General features: G+C 44.6%; 1 long non-coding RNA gene across 1 annotated transcript; it reads left to right on the top strand.

Annotated features, from left to right (window-relative positions):
* The first annotated feature begins 2,289 nt into the window (after positions 1-2,289).
* LOC310879033 lies at positions 2,290-4,701 on the top strand. The gene is made up of 3 exons (XR_014570925.1): positions 2,290-2,335; positions 2,557-2,613; positions 4,456-4,701. It is a non-coding gene; the product is annotated as an uncharacterized lncRNA (long non-coding RNA).
* The last annotated feature ends 18,923 nt before the right edge of the window (positions 4,702-23,624 follow it).

Raw genomic sequence — 23,624 nt, 5'->3', positions numbered from 1 at the left:
AACGTCACTTCTGTATGTTTTGTGAGATGCCAATGTTGAAATTGTCAAGGCATTTGGAGACTGTTCACCGCAAAGAGTTTGAGGTTGTAAAGGCATTCAGCTTTCCGAAGAATTCAAAAGAAAGGCGACTACATCTAGATCAACTCCGAAACAGAGGCAACTTCGCACACAATGTCGAAGTCTTAAAAACAGGCACAGGGACGCTGGTCGCAAGCAAGCAGCCAAAACAAGAAATGACTGCCCAAGAGTACATGCATTGTGTCTATTGCCAAGGGTTGTTCACCAGATCTGCACTGTGGAGACACATGAAGAACTGCAAATTTATCCAACCAGACGTAAAGCGACAACCTGGAAAAAAGAGAGTTCAAACGCTGTGTGCGTTTGCTGAACCCATCCCCGATGGGGTGTCCACAGATGTCTGGAATGTCTTGAGTAGAATGAAAGTGGATAAAATTGCAGATGCAGCCAAAAAAGGTGTATTCTCGAGTTGGCTAAGTCCCTCTACAAGAAGCACAGATCCGACCCCGCAAATTATAACTACATCCGGCAAAAGTTGAGGGAGCTGGGGAGACTTATTGTTCATGGAAGTGACATCACACCACTGAAGAGTATCAAAGAGTACATCCTTCCAAAGAACTTTGAGCTCACAGTGAAGGCAGTGAAACACACTGCACAAAAAGAGACGAGAAAAGAGAAATCTATCAGTCTTCCAGAGAAACTTGGATTCAGCCTCAAGAAAATCGCTATGCTTCTGGAGAGTCGTGCTCTCATTCAAGGTGACAAAAAGGCAGCGGAAGAAGCACAAAACTTCCAAAAGATCTACCACTCAAAATGGAATGAGGAGGTTTAAAAAAAATGTCATGATGACCGGTTGGAGGCAAAGTTGAATGCCCCTCTGGTCCTGCCTCTGACAGAAGATGTCAAGAAGTTACACGACTTCCTGAAGGAGAAGCAGCAGCAGTACATTGAGGACCTCAAGTCTACGTTGTCGATGGAGAACTGGAAGAAACTGTCCAAAGTCACTCAAGCTCAGGTTCTGCTTTTCAACCGTCGCAGACAAGGGGAGACGAACAAAGTTCAGCTCAAATCATTCTTGTCAAGAGACAAATCATCCACTCATGAGGACATCAACTACGCTCTCTCTGAGTTTGAGATAAAGCTGTGCAGTCACTTCTCCAGAATCGAAACTAGAGGAAAGAACGGCAGGATGGTGCCCATTCTCCTAAGTCCGTCAATGTTGGAATCACTTGTCTGTCTCTGTGAATGCAGAAATGAATGTGGCGTCCTCGACGATAACCGCTATCTATTCGCCGTACCAGGCACCATGTCTTTCTATCACTCGAGTTCTCTTCTCCGAGAGTACAGCAATCTGTGTGGCCTCAAGCATCCAGAGGCAATTACATCTACCAAACTGCGGAAACATTTGGCAACTCTGTCCACAGTTCTGAACCTTAGGGAAACTGAGATGGGGCAGCTAGCTGATTTCATGGGACACAGCATCAGAGTACATAGCAAGTTTTACAGGTTACCAGAGAACACCCTTCAGCTCGCGAGGATCAGCAAGGTGCTGATTGCCATGGAGCAGGGACGAGTTGGTGAACTCCAAGGGAAGAACCTGGACGACATCCTCATTGAGCCAAATGGTATGGAGTTTCTGCTGTATTAAACCCTTTTGGTGTTGTATCCATTATGCTATACTTTAGCTGTTGAAAAATAGCAGATGTACAAGCTCATAGTGCGGCTGTGACAAGCAAGCTATGAGCTTGTGTGTGTGTGTGTGTATACTGTATATATATGCTATTTTATAAAATTCTTGAAAATGTGGCACAAATCTTTGAATATATATTCTTTCAGAGCAAACGGTTAAGCCTAGCGCTGTTTTTAATACCTTCTTAGATCTCTTGTTAGAAGAGGCCTTTGCTGAGGAGGACGCGCTTGAGGGGGACGCCGCTCTTGAGGCCAGTCAGGACACATTTGAGGAGATTACGGAAGGTATGTGCTTTAATCATTACAGCTCCCCATCTTGTTGCATCTTTACAGCACCCCAACTCTATCTGCCTATCCTAAACTGTTTAAGCTATAAACTGTTCCTGCCAGTTGTCTGGTTCTCACGGTCATTAGCTTGGAGACAGCCAACCCTTTCACAACTGTCGCCATTTGTAATTGACACAAAGATATTACAGGGAGAGACAGCAGACACGATCATCTCTAGCACATTTAGTTACATAATATTTGACTTGTCATTCTATAGTTGCTGACCTGAGTGGATCGGCGCAAGATGGGGAGATGGACCTGAGTGGATCGGCGCAAGATAGGGAGACGGAGCCAACAGGAGGTATGGATATTGGACAGGGTTTTACTTTTATTTTCCCTCAGCCAGGTCCTAGCGTACAAGTGGCTTTGTCGGTCAGTCTGTGGCATGTGTCATTTTGCACCAGAGTACCTTCGATTCGCACCAAGTTTGGAAATGTGTAGCATAGTAGGAGAATCAACGCCTGTAGCTTCACCTAGCCTACCTGTGGCACTTAACAGAATGTTCTTCTTGTCATTCCACAGTTGCTAAACGGAGTGGGTCGGCACCAGCAGGAGCCAGACAGAAGGAGCCAAAAAGAGGTAAGGATATTTTGAGTGGTGAAACAGCTTTGTGTCCCTGGGTCCCTGGCTGGGTCTGTCTGTCAAAGTACAAAATAGCGTTTGGTTGGTTTTCACAACCAAGTGTCACTGTTGCACAGCCTAACACACACACAAACAAAGTGTATGTATGATGATTTGGGGTGTTACAGACTTACAGTACAGCACAGTGGCAGTACAGTAGAGGGACCCCCTGGGGACCCCTGCACGGTAACTGTTTTATCTCGACCAATTTGGTTGAGATGTGTTGCATGGTAAGAAATGTAAGGACTGATACATTCATATGCACTAGCAACTGATTGAATAATGAAATGCATGGTTAAATAACTCTGATTCGCACCATATTTTGTGGACATTATTCTCTCTTCTCACCACCCTGCATCGGACAGCTGCTGGCTGTGTTTGGTGTAGCCTATACCTGATTCACAATATACCTGTACCAGACTATTATGATCCCTGCTATTCAATTCACACTTATTTTTTTGCTTTATTATTTTTTGTGATTAACTGGCGGGGGCTCGTTATCCCTGTTCAACATTACTTTGTTTCTTAAAAGCTAACATTTTGTCAGTTTGTTTACTGTTATATCCTGGAGGTTCCTTTCGTGCTCGTGTTAAACTATCCACTTTACAGCTGTCATATTTATCAATTTGAGGGGTACAACAGGTGCGTGTCCTCTGGTAGCTTCCTTAGCACTGGGTGCTCAGTTTTCCTACTGTACTAATTTTGGCAGCTATTAATCGGAACATGGTGATTAATTACAAAATCAGTTGTTAAACACAGTAACATGACTAAAATGGCCAAATCCGGATCTATAGTCAGTGGTAGAAATAATTGTAGCTTTTAGGCTGTTATGGACCATGGTCCTTCTGAGTATTTGTTATTGATGTTGTGATGGTTAATTGTTATGATGATAATTAGTTGAGCTGTGAATAATATGTATAGTATGGAAATGTTGGTCTTCTGTGGATGGCTTGTATTATAATTTGTTTCTTTCTGTGTTTCATGTAAGGTATTGAATGGAGTATGTTGGAGAGTGTGAGAGGCTGATGGCTGGCAGTGAATGATTGAATGCAGACTTGCCTGTGAGATTGACAGGTCCATGTTCGGACCTGCCCCTCCTTCCTGATTGGGTGTCTTCGCCCACACCCTAATCCCAGTTGGCTGTGCCTAGTTGGCTGTTGCCTATAAAGTCTCAGTTTGACTTCTGCTCTGGGGAGGACGACAGCATGTTTGCAGCAGAGACTCGATCCCTCTAGTCCTCCACCCGTTTGCCTGCCTTATTGTTTAGTTTGTTCTTTTGTTAGTTGTCTTGTTCATTATGCCGTAAGTTCTGTTTTGTTTTGGTTAGCCCAGTCCTAGTTTATTTAGTCATTATTATTTGCTCATAAGTTTGTAATCAATTATGTATTGCTTAAAAATAAGAAGCCCGGTTCCTACTTCTCCATGTAGGGGTGCCAGGTCTTTTCTTTTGTTAAACTTATTGTAATTTTGGTTAGTTAGGGTAGTTAGGGATTTAGAATTGTCATTTTGTTTAATATTCTGTTAGGGCCTTTAGGTAGGGGTAAACTTTTGATTTCCAGTTTAGATTTGTTTTGTTAGATAGCACCAGCACCTTGAAGCCAAAATGTGAGAAGTTGTGAACTAGAAAATGTAAACTCTCTGTTATTGAAAGAAAAGAACAAGCTACAAATAAATTGAAGTTCTTTTCACCCTGTCTCCTCTCGAATTGTGTCATGTCCCTTCACCCTAGACGAAGGTCCATAACATAGGCTAAAACGATTACCTTATAATACACTAATCTGTTATTCATTTCTCTTTTAGCTCGGAAATGGGAACCAGAAGAGAAAGAAGCCGTGGAGAGGCACTTTAAGAAATGTATACAGACTTGTACTGTCCCAGGCAAACGTGACTGTGACAAGTGTCTGGAATCAGAGCCAGCCCTTACAAAGAGAGATTGGAAAGCTATAAAATTTTATGTCCATAACAAAATTACATCCCTAAAGAAGATGTAGAAAACTTTACGGCTGCATTCACACTGTTAAAAAACATGATCCCTGTGCTTGACCTGGTGGGGGGGAAGGGGGAGACCAGCGTCCAATTCAGTCTGTTTGGAGCGCCCATATTGCAATGTCTGAGATTTTACAGTTAAATTGTTACACAATAACTAATAGCACTACTGTATTTGCACTGTTAAATGTACTGTCTTAGACAGTACCGCCTGCCTGTATTTGTCCAGGTGTATTTCTGTAATACCTGAAATAGTGTTATCTGTATATCTGTTATGGTGTTCCTGTTAAAGCATGGTCCCTGTGCTTGATCTGGGGGGAAGGGGGAGACCAGCGTCCAATTCAGTCCCTATGGAAGTCACTCACTTGTGTCCTTGAGGCAAGCTTTCTTCTAAACATGTGACTTCCATAGGGACCATCAATTGCAGGCTGCTTTCCTCCCACAGCAAGGACAGGACATGCTTTAACAGTGAGTACAGCCTAACGCAGTTCTATTCTAAGTCAATGGTGTGATGGGCTTCTGTTTTGGAACGCCCATATTGCAATGTCTGAGATTTTGCAGTTACATTGTTACACAATAATTAATAGCACTACTGTATTTGCACTGTTAAATGTACTGTCTTAGACAGTACGGCCTGCCTGTATTTGTGCAGCCTGGAAATAAATTTCAGTAATACCTGAAGAGTGTCAAGTTGTATATCGATGTAATATCTGTGTTATGGTGTTCCCCGGAAGCAGACATATGATCATATCTGAACTGTTATATCAATTCATTTTCAATTAAAAGGAGCTTTATTGGCAGGGGAAAACATACATAATATTACGTACACATACGTAATTTGCCAAAGCAAGTGTCTAAATATAAATACAGTTGGAAGAGGGGAACAATACAGTTGGAGGGGGTACTGCGTTGTGTAAACAGCTATGTCACATTTTATTATATATATTATACATAGCATACTGTATGCTATGTATAATACATACATACACAGGGTATACAACTTTTTTGGAACAAATGGCAGGTGGTACTTACTTACGTGTCAAAGGCACGTAAGTAAGTACCAATCACTTATTACCTTAGTAATTACATAAACATGCCATTGAGCATTCAATCAGCTGCTGACATCACACATGTACGTATATGACAGCCAGAGGACTAAAATAGCAAAAGCTAAGCATCGAGGATAATAACTTTGAATAACTTTGGGTCCATCTAGAGTTTGAATGGACAGGGAGACATCGAAGAGGAAGTATGAGTGGGGATGAATAAACATGTCAGAACAGGTCAGCTCCATATATGGAGATCTAAGGGTTTGAGGTCAGATGTAGAGTTGCTGGCCGGCTCCGCATATATGCAGATCTAGTCTTCTCCATGTATGGCTATCCGAGGTCAGTGTCTTGATCTTCATGTTTTTCAAAATAGTAAAAAAAGGAGTAAGGGGTTTAGCACAAGGACCTGATATGTGCAAATATGATTGAAATCCAAAACATAGGTGGACAGTGGAGCAGGATTAACTTGGGAAGGTAGGGATTTCCGCCTATAAAAGGTTGCTGATTCACAATATAACCAAATATTGGCACCCTTGTTGCTTTGTAGGCAGAGAGAACAGTTTGTTTTTCTTTGGGTGCAGAGAATGGATTTGCAGAGTTATGTGTGCAGTTTCGGTTTGGTGTTTGTTCCAAGTTATTGGTTGGCAAGGGGACCCCAGATAGATAGATAGATAGATAGCTTTATTGTCATTCAGCAGATACATAAAATGCATAAGAGAACGAAATGTCGTTTCACTGGCTTTTAGTATGCTAGTTAAAAGAGCTAAAATACTATTAACCCATTCTGACCTGAGATCAGATTCACACGAGGTTTCCACTGGACACACACTGGTCTGATTAACCCATTCTGACCTGAGATCAGATTAAAAAAATGTCAGTCGTTCTTCGATTTTTCAAAAAATAGCAGACCTACAAGCTCGTATCGCGCCACTCGGTGGCGCGATATGAGCTTGTAGATCTGCTATTTTTCAATAGCTAAAGCATAACATGATGCCAACACCAAAATGGGTGCCCGGTCAGAATGGGTTAAAATCTAAAATCCACTTAAAAACAAATACATTAAAAAGCACCATTAGTTCATTGAGAGACAGATTGCACAACAGGAGTCCTTATAGCAGCATATAGGGGGAAAGGTTAGGGGATATTGCACTTGTTCAAAAGTCTGATGGCTTGGGGGAAAAAGCTCTTGGAAAATCTTGCTGTTTTACTTCCAATGCTTCGATACCTTCTGCCAGAAGGCAACAGAGTGAACAGTCCCTGGTGTGGGTGGGTGGGGTCATTCCTGATGATGTTGGCCCTAGACAGACAGCGGTTGTGCGCAATGTCCTTGATGGAAGGCAGTGATGTCCCGATGATTTTCTCCGCTGTCCTCACTACTCTCTGAACTGTTTTCCAGTCTGTTTCATTGCAGCTTCCAGACCAGACAGAGATGCAGTTTGTCAGGATGCTCTCTATAGTTCCCCTGTAGAACGTAGTGAGGATGGGAGCGGGGAGTTGGGCTCTTCTCATCCGGCGCACAAATAACAGCCGTTTCTGGGCTCTCTTCACAAGAGAGGACGTGTTTGAGGACCATGACAGACTGTCTGTGATCTGTACCCCCAGGAACTTAGTGCTGCTCACTACATCCACTGCAGTGTCCTCTATGAGTAGTGGTGAGTGGCTGCGCTGGTTCTTTCTGAAGTCAACAATGACCTCTTTTGTCTTGTTGACATTCAGGACCAGGTTGTGTGTGTTGCACCAGCCCACTAGCTGTCTCACTTCTTCCCTGTAGGCCGTCTCGTTGTCGTCCTTGATGAGGCCCACACGTGTGGTGTCGTCCGCATACTTCACCATATGGTTGGTACTGAACCTGGCACAGCAGTCATGGGTCATCAAGGTGAACAGCAGTGGACTCAGGACACAGCCCTGGGGAGAACCAGTGCTCGGGGAGATGACGCTGGAGTTGTTATTTCCGACTCGGACAGATTGAGGTCTGTTCGTTAGGAAGTCCAGCAGCCAGTTGCACAGGGGAGTGCCCAGACCCAGGGGGAACAGTTTGTCGACCAGTTGCTGGGGTATAATAGTGTTAAATGCTGAACTGAAATCCAGAAACAGCATGCGCACACTGGTGTTCTTACCCTCTAGATGGGCCAGGCTCCGATGTAGAACCGAGGCAATAGCATCTTCTGTGGAGCGCTTAGCACGGTAGGCAAACTGGAACGGATCGAATGTGGGAGGTCTGGAAACTATGTGAGCCTTCACTAGCCTCTCAAAGCACTTCATCATTATGGGGGTGAGTGCAACTGGGCGGTAGTCATTGAGAGATTGTGGGCTTTTTTCGCACTGGTATTATTGTAGCAGCTTTGAAACATGAAGGGACAACAGCCTGGTTTAGTGACATGTTGAAGACGTCCATGAGGACCGGGGCCAGCTGATACGCACATCCCTTTAGCACCCTACCTGGAATCTTGTCGGGGCCTGACGCCTTCCGGGCGTTGATTCAACTGTCATAGACCTCTATGCAAACCGTAGAGGGAGGTCTATGACAGTTGAATATCCATAACGTTGGTAACATCTGAAACTGTTATGGTGTACCCACAAAGATGTTAAGATCTGAAAGTGTGTTATGGTGTACCCACAGAGATGTTAAGATCTGAAAGTGTGTTATGGTGTCCCCACAACGGTGTCCCCACAAAGATGTTAAAATCTGAAAGTGTGTTAAGGTGTCCCCACAAGATGTTAAGATCTGAAAGTGTGTTATGGTGTACCCACAAAGATGTTAAGATCTGAAAGTGTGTTAAGGTGTCCCCACAAAGATGTTAAGATCTGAAAGTGTGTTATGGTGTCCTCACAACGGTGTCCCCACAAAGATGTTAAAATCTGAAAGTGTGTTATGGTGTCCCCACAAAGATTAAGATCTGAAAGTGTGTTATGGTGTCCCCACAAAGATGTTAAGATCTGAAAGTGTGTTATGGTGTCCCCACAAAGATTAAGATATGAAAGTGTGTTATGGTGTCCCCACAAATATAGCAATATCTGACAAGTCCCCATAGGGGAGGACCCAGTCATGTCTGGGGGAAAAAGTATTGAATATTGCAAATTTAACGTCAGATTCTTGTTCCTGATTTTTTTCTGATCAAGCCTGATTTTTTTCACAGGCGTACCATGTCTAGAAAGGGGTGTTCCCACAAGGGAGGTTCCAGTCATACGTCCCCACTATGTAGCAAGTGCAAACAAGGGTGTGTGTGTGTGTGTGTGTGTGTGTGTGTGTGTGTGTGTGTGTGTGTGTGTGTGTGTGTGTGTGTGTGTGTGTGTGTGTGTGTGTGTGTGTGTGCGCGCGCGTGATAGATAGATAGACTTTATTGTCACAACACATTACAAGTAACATGGGTGAAATTTGGTTGTGCAGACACTTATTGCAATTACGGGGATAGAGACAACAATCAGAGTTTACACCAGCTGCAGCCGTATTTCGGCGCTGCTATATACTTCTCAGAGCATCATCGGAAAAAAAGAAGAAGAATGGGGGTGGGGGGTGGAAGCATAAATGGGTGAGGGGTATTGACAGAGAGGGAGGGGGGGGGGGGTGAAGTCATCATAACACATACAGTTGCATTGTGTAGGCCCGGAAACTTGGGGGCGGGGGTGTGGGGTTGGATTTTTAATCTGCAACAAAATAAAAAAACTCTGATCCTCACACAACACCTCGATAAGAGCGGCTGTCTGACGACAGGAAAAAAAAATTGTTACACTCGACAGCGCAGGTGGGGGTTGGGGGGGGATAGGGTGAAGGCGGCGTGTGGTGCGGAATGTGTGTGAAATGTCTCGTTAGTTCATTGTTTATGTCTGCGTATCCTGAGCGGCCCTCCCGGATCCGGGTCCCAGGGTCACGTTGTCTCAAAGTCCAGATAGTGGGAGGTAAACACAGCTAGCTGTGGAGACTGCGGCCTTGGTTCTCAGTCGAAAAGCACCCTCAGACTCTGCATGTTGTAGTGTTTAGATGGTTCTGTTATGACTTCTCCTCTGCATGCTGTAGTGTTTAGATGGTTCTGTTATGACTTCTCCTCTGCATGTTGTAGTATTTAGATGGTTCTGTTATGACTTCTCCTCTGCATGTTGTAGTGTTTAGATGGTTCTGTTATGACTTCTCCTCTGCATGTTGTAGTGTTTAGATGGTTCTGTTATGACTTCTCCTCTGCATGTTGTAGTGTTTAGATGGTTCTGTTATGACTTCTCCTCTGCATGTTGTAGTGTTTAGATGGTTCTGTTATGACTTCTCCTCTGCATGTTGTAGTGTTTAGAGGGTTCTGTTATGACTTCTCCTCTGCATGCTGTAGTATCGGCCGCGCGCTATGAGCTTGTAGATCTGCTATTTTTCAATAGCTATAAAGTATAACATAATGCTTAGTTGAAAACACCAAAAGGGGTTCCCGCCCCAAAATTGTTTAACATGGGATCTAAAATAACCACTTTACTGCCTGGGCCATGGCTCAGCGGTCCAGGCACCTTATTGGCCGGTATAGTCCGAGTTCTGGCAGTGTGGCCGCGGGTTCGACTCCCGATCCCCGACGGCCTTTATACTGCATGTCACCCCCCCCCCCCCCCCCATCTCTCTCCCCCATTTCCTGTCAGCCTACTGTCTGTCTCTCTATAAGAAATATAAAATAAAGGCCAATACCGCATTTTTAATGTCAGCGATTTTGAAATGGGCTTCAAGCTCACAATGAGTTTGAAGATATATTTTCTAAAAGTTAAAAAAAAAAAAATTGGGAAAGATTTTGTAAATGTTTCATATTAATATACTAATGTCTTTGCCATGAGCATTCTTCAGAGCCACCGGAGTACATTATAATATTGAAAACAATGCTCTGTGTGTCTATCTAATAATACTAATGTCTCATTGTGCACCGTACGTACTGTTCAAAGACGATTGAAATAAAACTTAACCCATTCTGAACGGGAACCCATTTTGGTGTTGGCATCATGTTATGCTTTAGCTATTGAAAAATAGCAGATCTACAAGCTCATAGCGCGAGTGGCGCGCTACGAGCTTGTAGGTCTGCTATTTTTGAAGAATCGAAGAACGACTACTGCAATGCACTCTTTTCAGGACTGCCTAAGAAAACAACTGACAGATTACAACTTGTCCAAAATGCAGCAGCTAGAGTTTTAACTAGAACTAAGATGAGAGAACATATTACTCCAGTTTTGGCATCACTGCACTGGCTTCCGGTTGTTTTTAGGATTGATTTTAAAATTATTTTGCTTGTCTATAAAGCTCTCAATGGTCTCGCCCTGGCACTGGCAGTTGACCACAAGTGGCCTTGCCCCTAAAACGATGAAATTCCAGGCCTGCTCTGAAATATATATTCAAAGATTTGCACCACATTTTCACGACTTTTCAGTGGTGCGCTATGAACTTGTAGATCTGCTATTTTTCAATAGCTAAAGTATAACGAAACACTTAAAACACCAAAAGGGGTTCCCGCCCAAATGGGTTAAATGTATCAATTAATTAAATACAAAGGACTTTAATGAACAAGTGGAAACTAGCCCTGAGGGCTGCTTATTCGGGTTGTCCTTTTAGCATTCTTTTTTAATAAATCTGTTCCATTGTGCTTTTTTTGCAATCTCTTAATTCACTCAATCAATTAAAAAAAGTCACACCAGGGGCCACATGAGGGGCTGCAATTGGTTGGAGCAACGGTGTGCCACAGACACAATACTTGTTCTAAAGGTTGGATCACAAGTTCTCTATCGTATCAGAGACTATCTCTCCACCCAACATATTTCATATGTATGGGGAATGTCCCCACCTCACTTGTGACGTGGATATCTCTTTAAGACACACCAGTTGTACTGGCACGCACGGGTATATAAGGCCCAGGTGTGCGTGATTACACTGCTTTTTTGATCTCCACCGAGCAGTCCAAGACGTGGTCTCCTCAACGGAAGTGCAGAGCAAGTTATCAACAATAACTGCATTTTTTAGACTTTTTGAAAAGCAACTACTCACGAGTTCTGGCAGCCGGATGAATCCACTGCTGGAGGCAGGTTAGAGAGCTGGCGTGGATCGCTCCTCTCTGGATTGCTGTCACACAGCTCGTTTGTAGGTATAGCAAACAAAAACAGGGTAACCAGCCAAAACACCGTTACAGGCGTATTGCTGACATAGTGTTAGTTTACGCGTCCTGTGGTGTAGCCTGTCTGTCGACCTGTGGGCAGGGACACAGACAGGACCATTGGCTCCGTAATCCTGTAAAGCAGCGGAATAATCGCACTATACGTTTGTATCACTGGCTTGGTGTCAGTTAACGCATCCGTGATGCATATTCGGTGGGCTGGAGTGGACCTGCGTTTGGCGCAGCGAAACATCAGCCCCGCTATAGGCTTATCATTTAACACAGCACACTATACACTGTATAGTATACAGGCGTATTGTCGCTGGGGCGGCTTCCGCGTCTTTGGTGCTGTGTTTTTTTGCTTCGCCTCGTGAGAGAGAGAGCTCCCTGGGGTGTATTGCGGCTAAAGCCGTTCACACACCCTGGTGTAGACTGCGTGGTAGAACCCGTACGGACGGGGGAAGCCACGGAGCAAGCTTATCCTCCGAACCGTGGGTCCTGTTATAGACAGGACGAGCTAATTTCACAACAAACAAAGTTTGGTCTCCAGAGCACGGTGATATATCGTAGGGTAAATTGTTGCCTGGAAAGTCGAGCGGAGACTCTCATAAATCCCTGTTCTAGTGGACCAAATAGTGGAAATTGGCATACGTATATACACTATATAATGCAAAACGTTTGAAGCAGAGTGTTTGTCTCCAACTCAAACACTCTGTGTCTCAGTGCAGCTAGGAAATTCAGGTGCAACCTCCTCCAGAGAGAGAGAGAGAGAGAGACTATAGAAACTCAGTGGCTGTTGTTTAGTTATTTTTCTATTTGGAAAGATCCCCATTAGCTGATGCCATGGCAGTCAGCTAGTCTTTTGGGGTCCACATGAAAGGAAAAAAAAACAAAACAACAACACATGAATATCAATATGTGACTGAGAGACAGCAGTGTAAATTGCACATAGGGTAAATTGTGCCCTCACTTCTCAAGCACATTACTATACTCCCCGTTTTTTGAGCATGTTTAAGCAGTTAAATTTGTATATATTTAATATAACATTAAAATAATAGTGTATATAGGTATTGAATTAAATGGAAACAGCAGGGGTTTCTCTGGGGCTGCGTGGGGCACATATGCCCACAGAGGATGGCCATGACCAGTGGGTGACCTGTGGGTTCCCTGGTCATGCTGATAGCAGCTCATGAAGATCCTGACTCCTGTATGATTTTCTTCCTCTTGCCAGTTGAGGCTAGGGGCTATGAATGAAGGAATCCGACGGCCATATAACACACTATACAGGGGTATTGCTGGCGGGGCGCCAGTTTACGCTCCTGTGGTGTAGCCTGTCTGTCGATCTGAGTGCAGTGACACAGACAGGACCAGTGGCCCGGTAACCCTTAAAGGCAGTGGAATAAAACGCACTATACGGGTGTATTATTGGCATGGCGTCGATTCACGCATCCATGCTGCATCTTCTGTGGGCTGGAGTGGACCTGCGAGTGCGCAGTGAATATAGTTGTGTATATTCGTACGTCTCTAAATGTTTTGATGAATTGAAGATGGTGGGCCCTATTGTAAACAAGTGTAATGCTTGATGGTATCGTCCACTCTCTGTTAACAGTAATTGTATTGAGTTGTACTTGAAATGTACTGTAATTCTGCAAACTGTTAGTAAATCAATCAATCAAAACAACAGCCCGGCCAGGCTATAGCATTAAAACGCACTATACAGGCGTATTGTTGCTGGGGTGACTTCCGCTGTAGTGCCGTGTTTTTCCCTCGCCTCGTGAGAGAGAGCTCACTTGAGTGTATTGCGGCTGTCGGGCGGAATACTCTGTACGGTGTATCACGGCAAGGCCGTCCACGCACCTATAGGTGTAAACTTGCATGGTATAATCCAGTTACTGGTTCGAAACCACAAAGTAAGCTCCTTCTCATCCCGAGAATGCACTATGGCTATCTAGGCGCAGCTAGCTAACACAGGGCTATTCTGTCACTGCTTCAGCACCGGCTTATATACGGCGCTTATGTGACCATAAGGGCCCGGACCTTATTGAGGAGCTGCAGGGACCGGCTTTCAGGCTCCCCAGGCAGCGGCAGCGGGCAATGCTATTGATGCCCTTTGGTGAGGCGCCGTCTGTGGCAGCCCCAGGCCAAGCTGCGATAGGAGGACAAGCTCCCCCACGCTGCCTATTGAGCCGTCGGCCATGTTTGGCCAAAAGGCCAGTGCTTTGCTACAGCATCCCAAGGAGGCTGTGGAGGTGCACAGGAGGTGCAGGAATGCTCCGGCAAGGCCATGAGTAGCCTGCCTCGGTCACCCCTCAGGCTGTGCAACCCCAGTCAGGTTTGGCAGTTCCAGGGACCTATGGGTCCGGTTACAGGCCAACCGGCAGGGTATGGTTAAAATGTGCTCGGCGGGCTAAGCCCACCCCTCAGTCCTGACAGTTAAGGCCCCAGACCCCACCCGCTGTCTCTCGGGACAGCGGTTGTCCTGGAAGACAATTCAGGTGGACCCCTGGGTGGGTTCCACTATGTCTTCGGGAGGGTGGGGTGCTGCTTAAAGCACTCCTGGCAAGGAAGGGCTGAGGGTCTTACAGGCCATCCTCCAAGGCGACTGGCTTGCCATGCTCGACCGGGGATGTTTATTCTCAGATCCCGGGTCTGACGCACTGACCGGCTTGTCTTAGATGACAGAACCTTCGAGTCCTGTGTCCTCCCATTCGGCATATGTCTAGCCCCCCGATTGGACATAGTCCTTGGCGGGAGGGCCTTTGCATCCTAAATTGGATAACTGAATGGTGTGTGCTCGCTCAGAGGTGCAGTGCCACAACAACGTGGCCAGGCACCTGCAGCACTTTGGGTACCTAGGCCGGCACCTCAACAAGAGGCCTTGCAGGCGTCAACTCTCACAGTCCGCAGCGCTCCTCGGCATGTGTTAGAGGGCAAAGCAGGGACTCTGTCCCTTGCTCTAGTGAGTCGGGCCACCCTCAGGTTGTGCCTCCGCCCCTTAGGGCTGAGGGCAATCATGGTGCACTTTGTGCCTCCGGCTCTTCTGAACATGCGGCCAGTGCATTATCTGTCATTCACAGTCATGCACTACGTGGGCGTATCGTTGACAGCGTCAGTTTACACGTTCCACGTTGTTCCAGCGAATTCACACTGCTGTTCACACAGCAGAATGTGACGAGACTGTCAGGGGTGAGCAGAACCACCATAAGGTTGTATTATGGCATGGCCGTTTAAACACCTGGGTGTAATTCTGTGTGTTGGAGACCGGTTGAGCTCCCTCTTCATCCAGAGGTAATCGTGTGGCTAGGCCAGGGATCTGGCAACATGGCGGGCCGCTGTCCCACACAAGGGCGACACAATAGTCACCCAGTTGGTCCTCATACCGTTCATCCCTCACACAATAGGCCAGCAGTCCCTCCTCGGGGAGTGGTACTGTCTGCCTTACGGCATGAGCCAATTAAGCCTGTGGAGACTTGGGCTGCAATGGCTTCTCACAGGACAGCATTCTTGCTGTTAGCACTGCAGTGTCAGCCACAAGAATGTCTCTGTCAGTGAGGGGTGCTGCCACTTCCTACATGGCAATGCTTAGGTGTTGTCGCCATCAATCCCTGCATTTTGCCCTACGGCCTGATCAGAGTGTGAGCCAGTCAGTCTATTGATTTTCACCCTTTCCACCCTCCTAAGCAGGGTGGTGAAGCAGGGTAAATGGGCCTAACTGTCTTAGGCAGATAGTCTCCAAGACTGGACTTCACTCATTGGCTTGTGAAACAATCCAGCAGGCATATAGGTGGGCAGGCAGGCCAGCCCCAACGGGAACATGTGCACATTCCACACAGGGCCTCACTGCCGCATGGGCTTACGGTGAGGTGCCCTCAAATCTGAGATCGGTGGGACAGCCTCTTGATTGACGCTGTCAGCATTTATCAGGTTCTACCATTATGTGGTATCAGTGTGGCAGCCAGCACCCTTCCCACTGGGTGTGTGCTTAGCTCCGCAGCATAAACGCGGTGGGAACTATGCACAAAGACGAAGGCCATCCACTTTTTACTTGTAAAACTGTGATGTGACATAAGGATCATTCCGGTTCGGAGAACAGGGCTTCAACAGTCAGCTGACCGAGTGTTCGGCAGGCTGACTTGAGCGGGAGCGCAGGCCCTGCAGACTGCAGTAACCTCGTTACAAAGAAAAGAAGAGCATTTCCTGAAGGGTGCCCTGAGGCCCAGAGGAGCTCAGGTTAGGGATCCAATCAGGCCCATCTGGGGTTAGCTCTGGAGGCTCTACGACCTTTAGTCAGTGAGCGTGACATGCTCAAGACAGCAGTCTTGTCGGCGTCACATCTGCAAGGAGAAATGGGGGAGTTGCGGGCTCTGTCATTCCATAATGACCTCTGCAGGCCTATGCCGGATGATGGTATAGGCTTATGCCCCAAACCGGCCTTTCTCCCCAATGTTCACAAAAGGGCACGTCTCAATCAGGTGATTGAGCTCTGTCCTACCATCGTCATACAGACAGTCGACGTACAGAGATGGAGTCGGTCCCCACTCTGCCCTATTGGAGCATTAGATTCGTATGCCAGGGCCACACAAGGCCCACAGAGTAACGAACCAGCTCTTTGAGTGCTTCAAGTGAGAGTGCATGGATTACAGAGGTTATCCAGCACACAAACAGGTAGGAGTACCAGTGCCGCCTGGAGGGCAGGCACACTCCACCTGGGGACGCTGTGGAAAGGTACGTCTCTGACCGACCTGCACAGCGGCGACATAGCCTACTCCGTCTAATGTACATTCACCCGGTTATACCGGCTGAACATGCAGCGTTCGCTCCCTTCGGGGAGTTGGTCTCGCATGCTACTCAGCGGTGGGTGTCATTGTCACCTTCACCAGTCAAGCCAACCTTGCGTCTGGTGGGTTGGCTTGGGCGGCCCTTCACCCCTTTGGTCTCTGGCCTTAGCGTCTTGCGGGGCCGGGCTCTGAGTGGCGCCTACGGCCTGAGCATTTGGCGGCGGATGGCGTCTGGCTGTCCGGCCGTTCCAGGGGTTGTAAATACATTACATTGAACATACATGATAAATCATTCCAAATTCAGTATGTGCTGGGTCGGAGCCCACTGGTGTTGTCTTTTGGGTTCTGGGACTGCTTCGCTTCCTCACGAGGTGTCTTACAGAGTTCCCCATACATATGAAATATGTTGGGTGGAGAGATAGTCTCTGATACGATAGAGAACGTGTGGTTACTTTGTAACCTATGTTCTCTGAGTGAAGAGACTATCTCTCCACCTCAATGTCGCTCAGAAGCGGTGTCGATCAAGTAAACCAGTGTAATCACGCACACCTGGGCCTTATATACCCGTGCGTGCCAGTACAACTGGTGTGTCTTAAAGAGATATCCACGTCACAAGTGAGGTGGGGACATTCCCCATACATATGAAATATGTTGGGTGGAGAGATAGTCTCTTCACTCAGAGAACATAGGTTACAAAGTAACCACACGTTCTAGCACTGTTCTAAGACAATGGTAACTGTCTCATCAGCTTCTCATCTGACTTAATCAACAGGCACTCAAGTGACGTGTGAATTCCTCTGATACATATAGACCGTGAGCCAGGACCCCATTTTTGGGGTCATTTGTACCGAAGGGGGGATTAATTCTCATAGTGATTTTTGGGAAGGTATACACCCCTAGTGCTAGAAAAAATGTGATAGCATTGCACTGGTGGTAGCTTTCTGTGTGTTATCACTCCATTTATAACCCCATGCTAAAAGACAGTTTTCAAATTCCGAATTAAGCATTCTACTTCAAATTCATGTTTCTATCTGGTTATTAACCCCCTTTCTTTAAAAAATGGTGAGGATATAGCCCATACTATATATTTTACAAAAAAGTTGTTAAAAATAGCATCTTCAGCAATAATATCTATGACACCAGTGACAGAATAGTGATAGAACTAGGCTATACTTTGCTCAGATGACAAACCTCCCAGAGAAGAATCCTTCCGTGTATGAGGCCTTCAAGACAGGGCAGTTCTCAGTGCAGCTGTCTAGCAACAACCCCTTTGGGCGGATTCCTGTGGACCAGGCTACTGAAGTCACAATTAACAAAGACACACAGACTCCAGGAGGCACATCACGGTTCAGCCTGAATGCTGGAGCTGTCCAGCGTTACTACATAACAGCTGAGCACCGCAGTTCATTCCTGGGACAGTTAAGGGAAATGGTGCAAGGCAACAAATCTCAGCTTTGTCACACAGACTTACAGCGCTCACGAATCCAGAAAGACGAGGAAGCAGTTTCAGCAGTGGTTAGCCTCATACATGGATGGGTCAACCCATTTTCAGAGAAGCGGGACCTCATTAGTATATCTACGGCAAAGGCAGCACCAAGGGAAATAGCATCTGATCTGATGAAGGCATGTGAGATCGGTGAAAAATGCTATGCAACTTTTAAGAAAGAGAGACTAGAGGAAGACCCACCAGAAAATAAATTCCATGACCCACTGAAAAACAACAAGCTGAAAACATTCAGTGACATGTGTAAGAAGAGAGAAGTGAAATCAAGTGGGAGGGCGATCATACTGAAAGCAGACAGATCTTTGTTTGGACGCATCATAGTGATGGCACAAGGGCGCAGTCTACACATGGAGCATATTCTTTCTCATCCCCTTGGACCATTGCCTTGGGCCCTGTCCACACCAGATGGATTACTGAGAAAGACAAATAAAGCTACTTTGGCCACCACCTTGCAGAAAAATGTAGCTGTGGCCGAGCAACTCCCAGCAAACTCTGCTACAGTGGTTGATGGTATGAACTTGGTCCAAAGAGTGAAAGGTGATCAAGTTACTTTCAAAGATGTCGCCACAACAATACTGAGCATGGCCCTCAGGGAAGGCAGTCAGAGTAACATAATTGATGTTGTGTTCGACACATACAAGGATAATTCCATCAAAAACAGTGAGAGATCTCAACGGGGTGAACAGACAGGCCATGAGTTGCAAAGTATCACCAGCACACAGATGGTGAGGCAGTGGAGGAGCTTCTTGACCAAAGTCAGCAACAAAACCAGTCTCATTAAATTCATTGTGCATGAATGGAGGAATGCAGAATATAGATCAAAGCTACAGGGAAAGATTCTTTATGCAACTGTGAATGACACATGTTACATAATTACGTCCCAAGACAGTGAGGAGGTGTCTGCTCTTCAATGTCAACAAGAAGAAGCAGATGGTCGCCTACTTCTCCATGCTGCCCATGCCACAAGAGAGGGATACCAGTCTGTAGTCATCTGCTCAGAAGACACTGATGTTTTCATTATGTCTTTAGCATTCTGTGACAGGATTACGGCCCCACTGTTCCAGAAATGTGGCACAAGAACCCGTACAAGGCTTGTAGACATCAGGAAAGTTGCTGCCTCTGTTGGCTTGGAGGTTTGTAGGGCTCTCATTGGGTTGCATGCATATACTGGATGTGACACTGTAAGTGCCTTTGCAGGCAAAGGGAAAACAAGTGCCCTAAAACTTCTCACCAGCAACAGGGAAATACAGGACACATTCTTTGAGTTGGGTACGGAATGGGACCTTTCCCCAGAACTGATGGACAAACTAGAGGTATTTACATGTCTCATGTAGGCCTATGTCCCAAAAGCCTCAACCACCAAGATCAATGAGCTCAGGTATCATCTTTTCTGTGCCAAAAAAGGTGAAATTGAAAGTCATCAACTCCCACCATGTAAGGACTGTTTAACAAAACATGCACAGCGAGCTAACTACCAGGCTGGTAGCCTATATGGAGAAGATGCTTGGAGCAGGACCCACAAGTTCCCAGCCCTGTTGGCAGAGGATGGAAGATGGAGAGAGAAGGGGAATCTGAACAGTTGGTGCACTGGATGGAAGGCCAGCCTGCACCTGATGCTGTCCTGGATCTACTGGCCTGTAACTGTACAAAGAAATGTTCACTCCCAAAATGTGTGTGTGTTGCAAATGGCCTCAAGTGTACTGACATGTGTAGACTGGCAGACTGTGAGAACCAGGCATCCACCTCAGAGAGTGTGGAATGTTCAGATGAAGACGTTGAAGACTTGGACAATGATTTTGATTATTAGGCTGTGAAGGTATGGACAGCAAAGTAAACTGCAGTTGTCACTATAGAAATTTCAAACAAAACTTGATGAAAAAAAGCTAAAAAAAAAGAAAAGAAAAAAATAGTATAAAACAACAAAGACAAAAAATATTTATATAAAAAGAAAAATCCAAAAAAACATATATATAAATATATATAGGGGGCTAGCGGTGCTGAGCCTTCTCGTGGTGGCCCTGTTTTCACAAATTTTACAGTACCACACACTCAATAATTGCTAATTTATGCTAATTGTTGTTATTGCAATTTATAAACTGTGTTCGCTTCTCGTGTTTGCGCGTCTTACTTGTCTTTACTTTAGACATGTATACCATCACAAAAATCACTTTGAGCATTAGTCCCCTAGGTGGTACAGACCAACCCCCCTTGCTCATATGGCCATTTTAAGCCCCTCAGCCATATTAGATATTGAAAATGACGCCTTTCTGGAAAATATATTTTACTAGATTTTAACTATGTTCTCAAGCATACCTAAAGGTACCAGAATCAATTGGAAAAACATTTTGTATATTTTATTTTAGGGGGTTAAGTTGTATGTTTTCATATATTGACCCATGTAATTTTCGCCTATTGTTGTATAATAAAATGCATGATAACACCAATAAAGCTACCTCTGGTGCAATGCTATCACATATTTTCTGACTCTAGACATGTATACCTTAACAAAAATCACTATGAGCATTAATCCCCCAAATGGTACAAACAAACCCCCCTGGCTCACGGTCTAATACTTATGTTTGTAATGTTTATTTTGAATATGCCAATAAAACAGAAACAATTCCTTGCATTTCGCATCACAAAGAAAAACTATTAAAATAAATAGTTAAAATATAGCAAGAAGAAATAAAAGCATAAATAAAAAAGAAATAAATAAATCTAAGCATATCCGAAATAGAGTGAAAATAAGTAAAAACGTATAAACTCCCACGCCTCAGACCCCTTCAGAGTTGTATGTATGTATGTATGTATGTATGTATGTATGTTTATGCCTATAATGTATTGCAATATGAAAATTATGCCACTAATACTTGTGGTCTGTTACCACTGAAACAACATAGGCTCGGGCTAAGGGCCGATTCATACTCCTATTTTACCCCTGTTTCGGCGCTAGCTGTTACTGAACAAACAATATAACAATGATTACTAGAGCTATTTTAACAAAACATAGGCCTTACAACACCTTTAAAGGATAATAATAAGTTATGTGTGATAGACCTATTTCTGTAGTTCTGTTGAAACTCAGAGTCAAAGAGGTGTAAAATGGTCCATAATGTCCAATGCCAGACAACCAGTGACCATTACATGTTTTATCTCTGCATTTGAAAACTTCTTGTTGTTTCTTCACCAGAGCTGGTTCTATGTTGCTGACATAATATGCAGCAATCCTCTTAATGGCTCTGCTGCAGTAACACTTACAATTTACAATTTAGGCATTTAGCAGACGCTCTTAATCCAGAGCGACTTACATTAAGCAAGAACAAAAGCATGGGAATACATCACATAAAAGCATTTATCATGAAACATACGTAAGCTAAGAAAGTAACAGTGGAATATCTATATAATGAAACTATACATATACACTACTATGCTATACATATACTATGGCGTGCTATGACTATATACAATGCAATTATAGTGCTGTCTACATAACATGCTATAAGTCTGTATCCAATGCTATCTAAGTCTACGGAAGTGCTATCTAAGGGGGTAGGTAGGGTAAGTGCTATGGGCCATGATGGAGTCTGAAAAGGTGGGTTTTCAGACTACGGCAGAAGATTGGGAGTGATGCTGCAGTTCTGACTTCATTAATATCCACTTATTCAATATTTTTAGACTGTACATATATTATCCAGATAGTCAGATACTCTATATTGGATATAGATAGATTAATATATTAAATATGAAGCTTACAAAGCAATCTCGCAGTTTATTTCTAGAATGTTGCATAGAGCATGACCTGGGGGAGGAGTCAGAGAGGAATGGAGGACATGCAGCCGTTTGTTAGGTTGTGATTGGTGGCTGATGATTCTATTGTCCCACTCTTTGGCCAATCAACACCAAGCAGTTAGTGGTTCCACCTCAGTCTCTCTAGTATAAGAACAGTTTGTAGTTATCCGTTCTCCACAACTCCTCCGGGATATCAATCCTTTCTGATCACATCTGACTGTGGACTCCAGACTTCAGCTGAAGATGAACTCTACCAATGCCACCACGAACAGTTCTGCTCAACAGGGAGGACCCAATGATCACCAAGACCTCTGTAAGTTACTTACTGTGTTTATATGGATATACAGCATGCCATAAGGATGTATTTTGATATAGTCATTTGTTTGTTTTGATTTATTTTAGCATTGAGTACCTGTTTATGTATTTTATAAAATATAAAACTATAACTATATACGAATTATAAATGGATGCTAAATTGATAATTGGGTATATTAACTTCACACTATTGTAAGTCCAGGGATGCCTCTAAACAACATTTCCTTTGTTTTTGTTTCCAATTCAGTGTTGCATCATCAGTCTGGTTTCCATGTTCTACCAGAGGTGAATGAACAAAGAAGCTTGGCTAAGCAAAAATGCCACTGCTGTGATCAGTGTGGTAAACGCTTCCCTACAATGTCTACACTTAAAAGACACCAGATAATTCACACTGGAGAGAAACCCTATGGATGTGATCTGTGTGGGAAATACTTCTCTCAAATGCCCAGCCTTAAAACACACCAGAGAATTCACACTGGAGAGAAACCCTATGGGTGTGATCAGTGTGGACAACACTTCTCTACAATGGGAAACCTTAAAACACACAAGATAATTCATACTGGAGAGAAACCCTATGGTTGTGATCTGTGTGGGCAGCACTTCTCTGACAAGTTCAACCTGAAGAGACACCAGAGAATTCATACTGGAGAGAAACCATATGGATGTGATAAGTGTGGACAACACTTCTCTCAGTTGTCCGACCTTAACAAACACCAGAGAATTCACACTGGAGAGAAACCCTATGGATGTGATCAGTGTGGACAACATTTCTCTCAAATGGCACACCTTAAAAGCCACCAGAGAATTCATACTGGAGAGAAACCCTATGGATGTGAACAGTGTGGTCACCACTTCTCTAAAATGGCAAACCTTAAAAGCCACCAGAAAATTCACACTGGAGAGCAACCCTATGGATGTGATGATTGTGGACAACACTTCTCTACAATGGGAAACCTTAAAACACACCAGATAATTCACACTGGAGAAAAACCCTATGGATGTGATCAGTGTGGACAACACTTCTCTACAATGGGAAACCTTAAAACACACCAGATAATTCACACTGGAGATAAACCCTATGGATGTGATCAGTGTGGGCAGCGCTTCTCTGACAAGTCCAACCTGAAGAGACACCAGATAATTCATACTGGAGAGAAGCCATATGGATGTGATCAGTGTGGACAACACTTCTCTCAGTTGACCCACCTTAAGAGCCACCAAATAATTCACACTGGAGAGAAACCCTATGGATGTGATCATTGTGGACAACATTTCTCTCAGTTGTCCGACCTTAAAAAACACCAGAGAATTCATACTGTAGAGAAACCCAAATAATTGTGATATGTGAGGAAAAGCTTTTAGTAATTAGCTCAAGGCCGGTGTGCGAACTACATCTCCTTTCAGATTAATTGAAAACACCCGTATTCTGGTGACTGATTGTCATAAT

The sequence above is a fragment of the Protomyctophum parallelum genome (assembly GCF_964188405.1).
Source record: "Protomyctophum parallelum genome assembly, chromosome: 21".
NCBI lineage: Eukaryota > Metazoa > Chordata > Actinopteri > Myctophiformes > Myctophidae > Protomyctophum > Protomyctophum parallelum.
The sequence above is the reverse complement of the archived record's forward strand: the minus strand, read 5'-3'. Positions and strand labels throughout refer to the sequence as shown.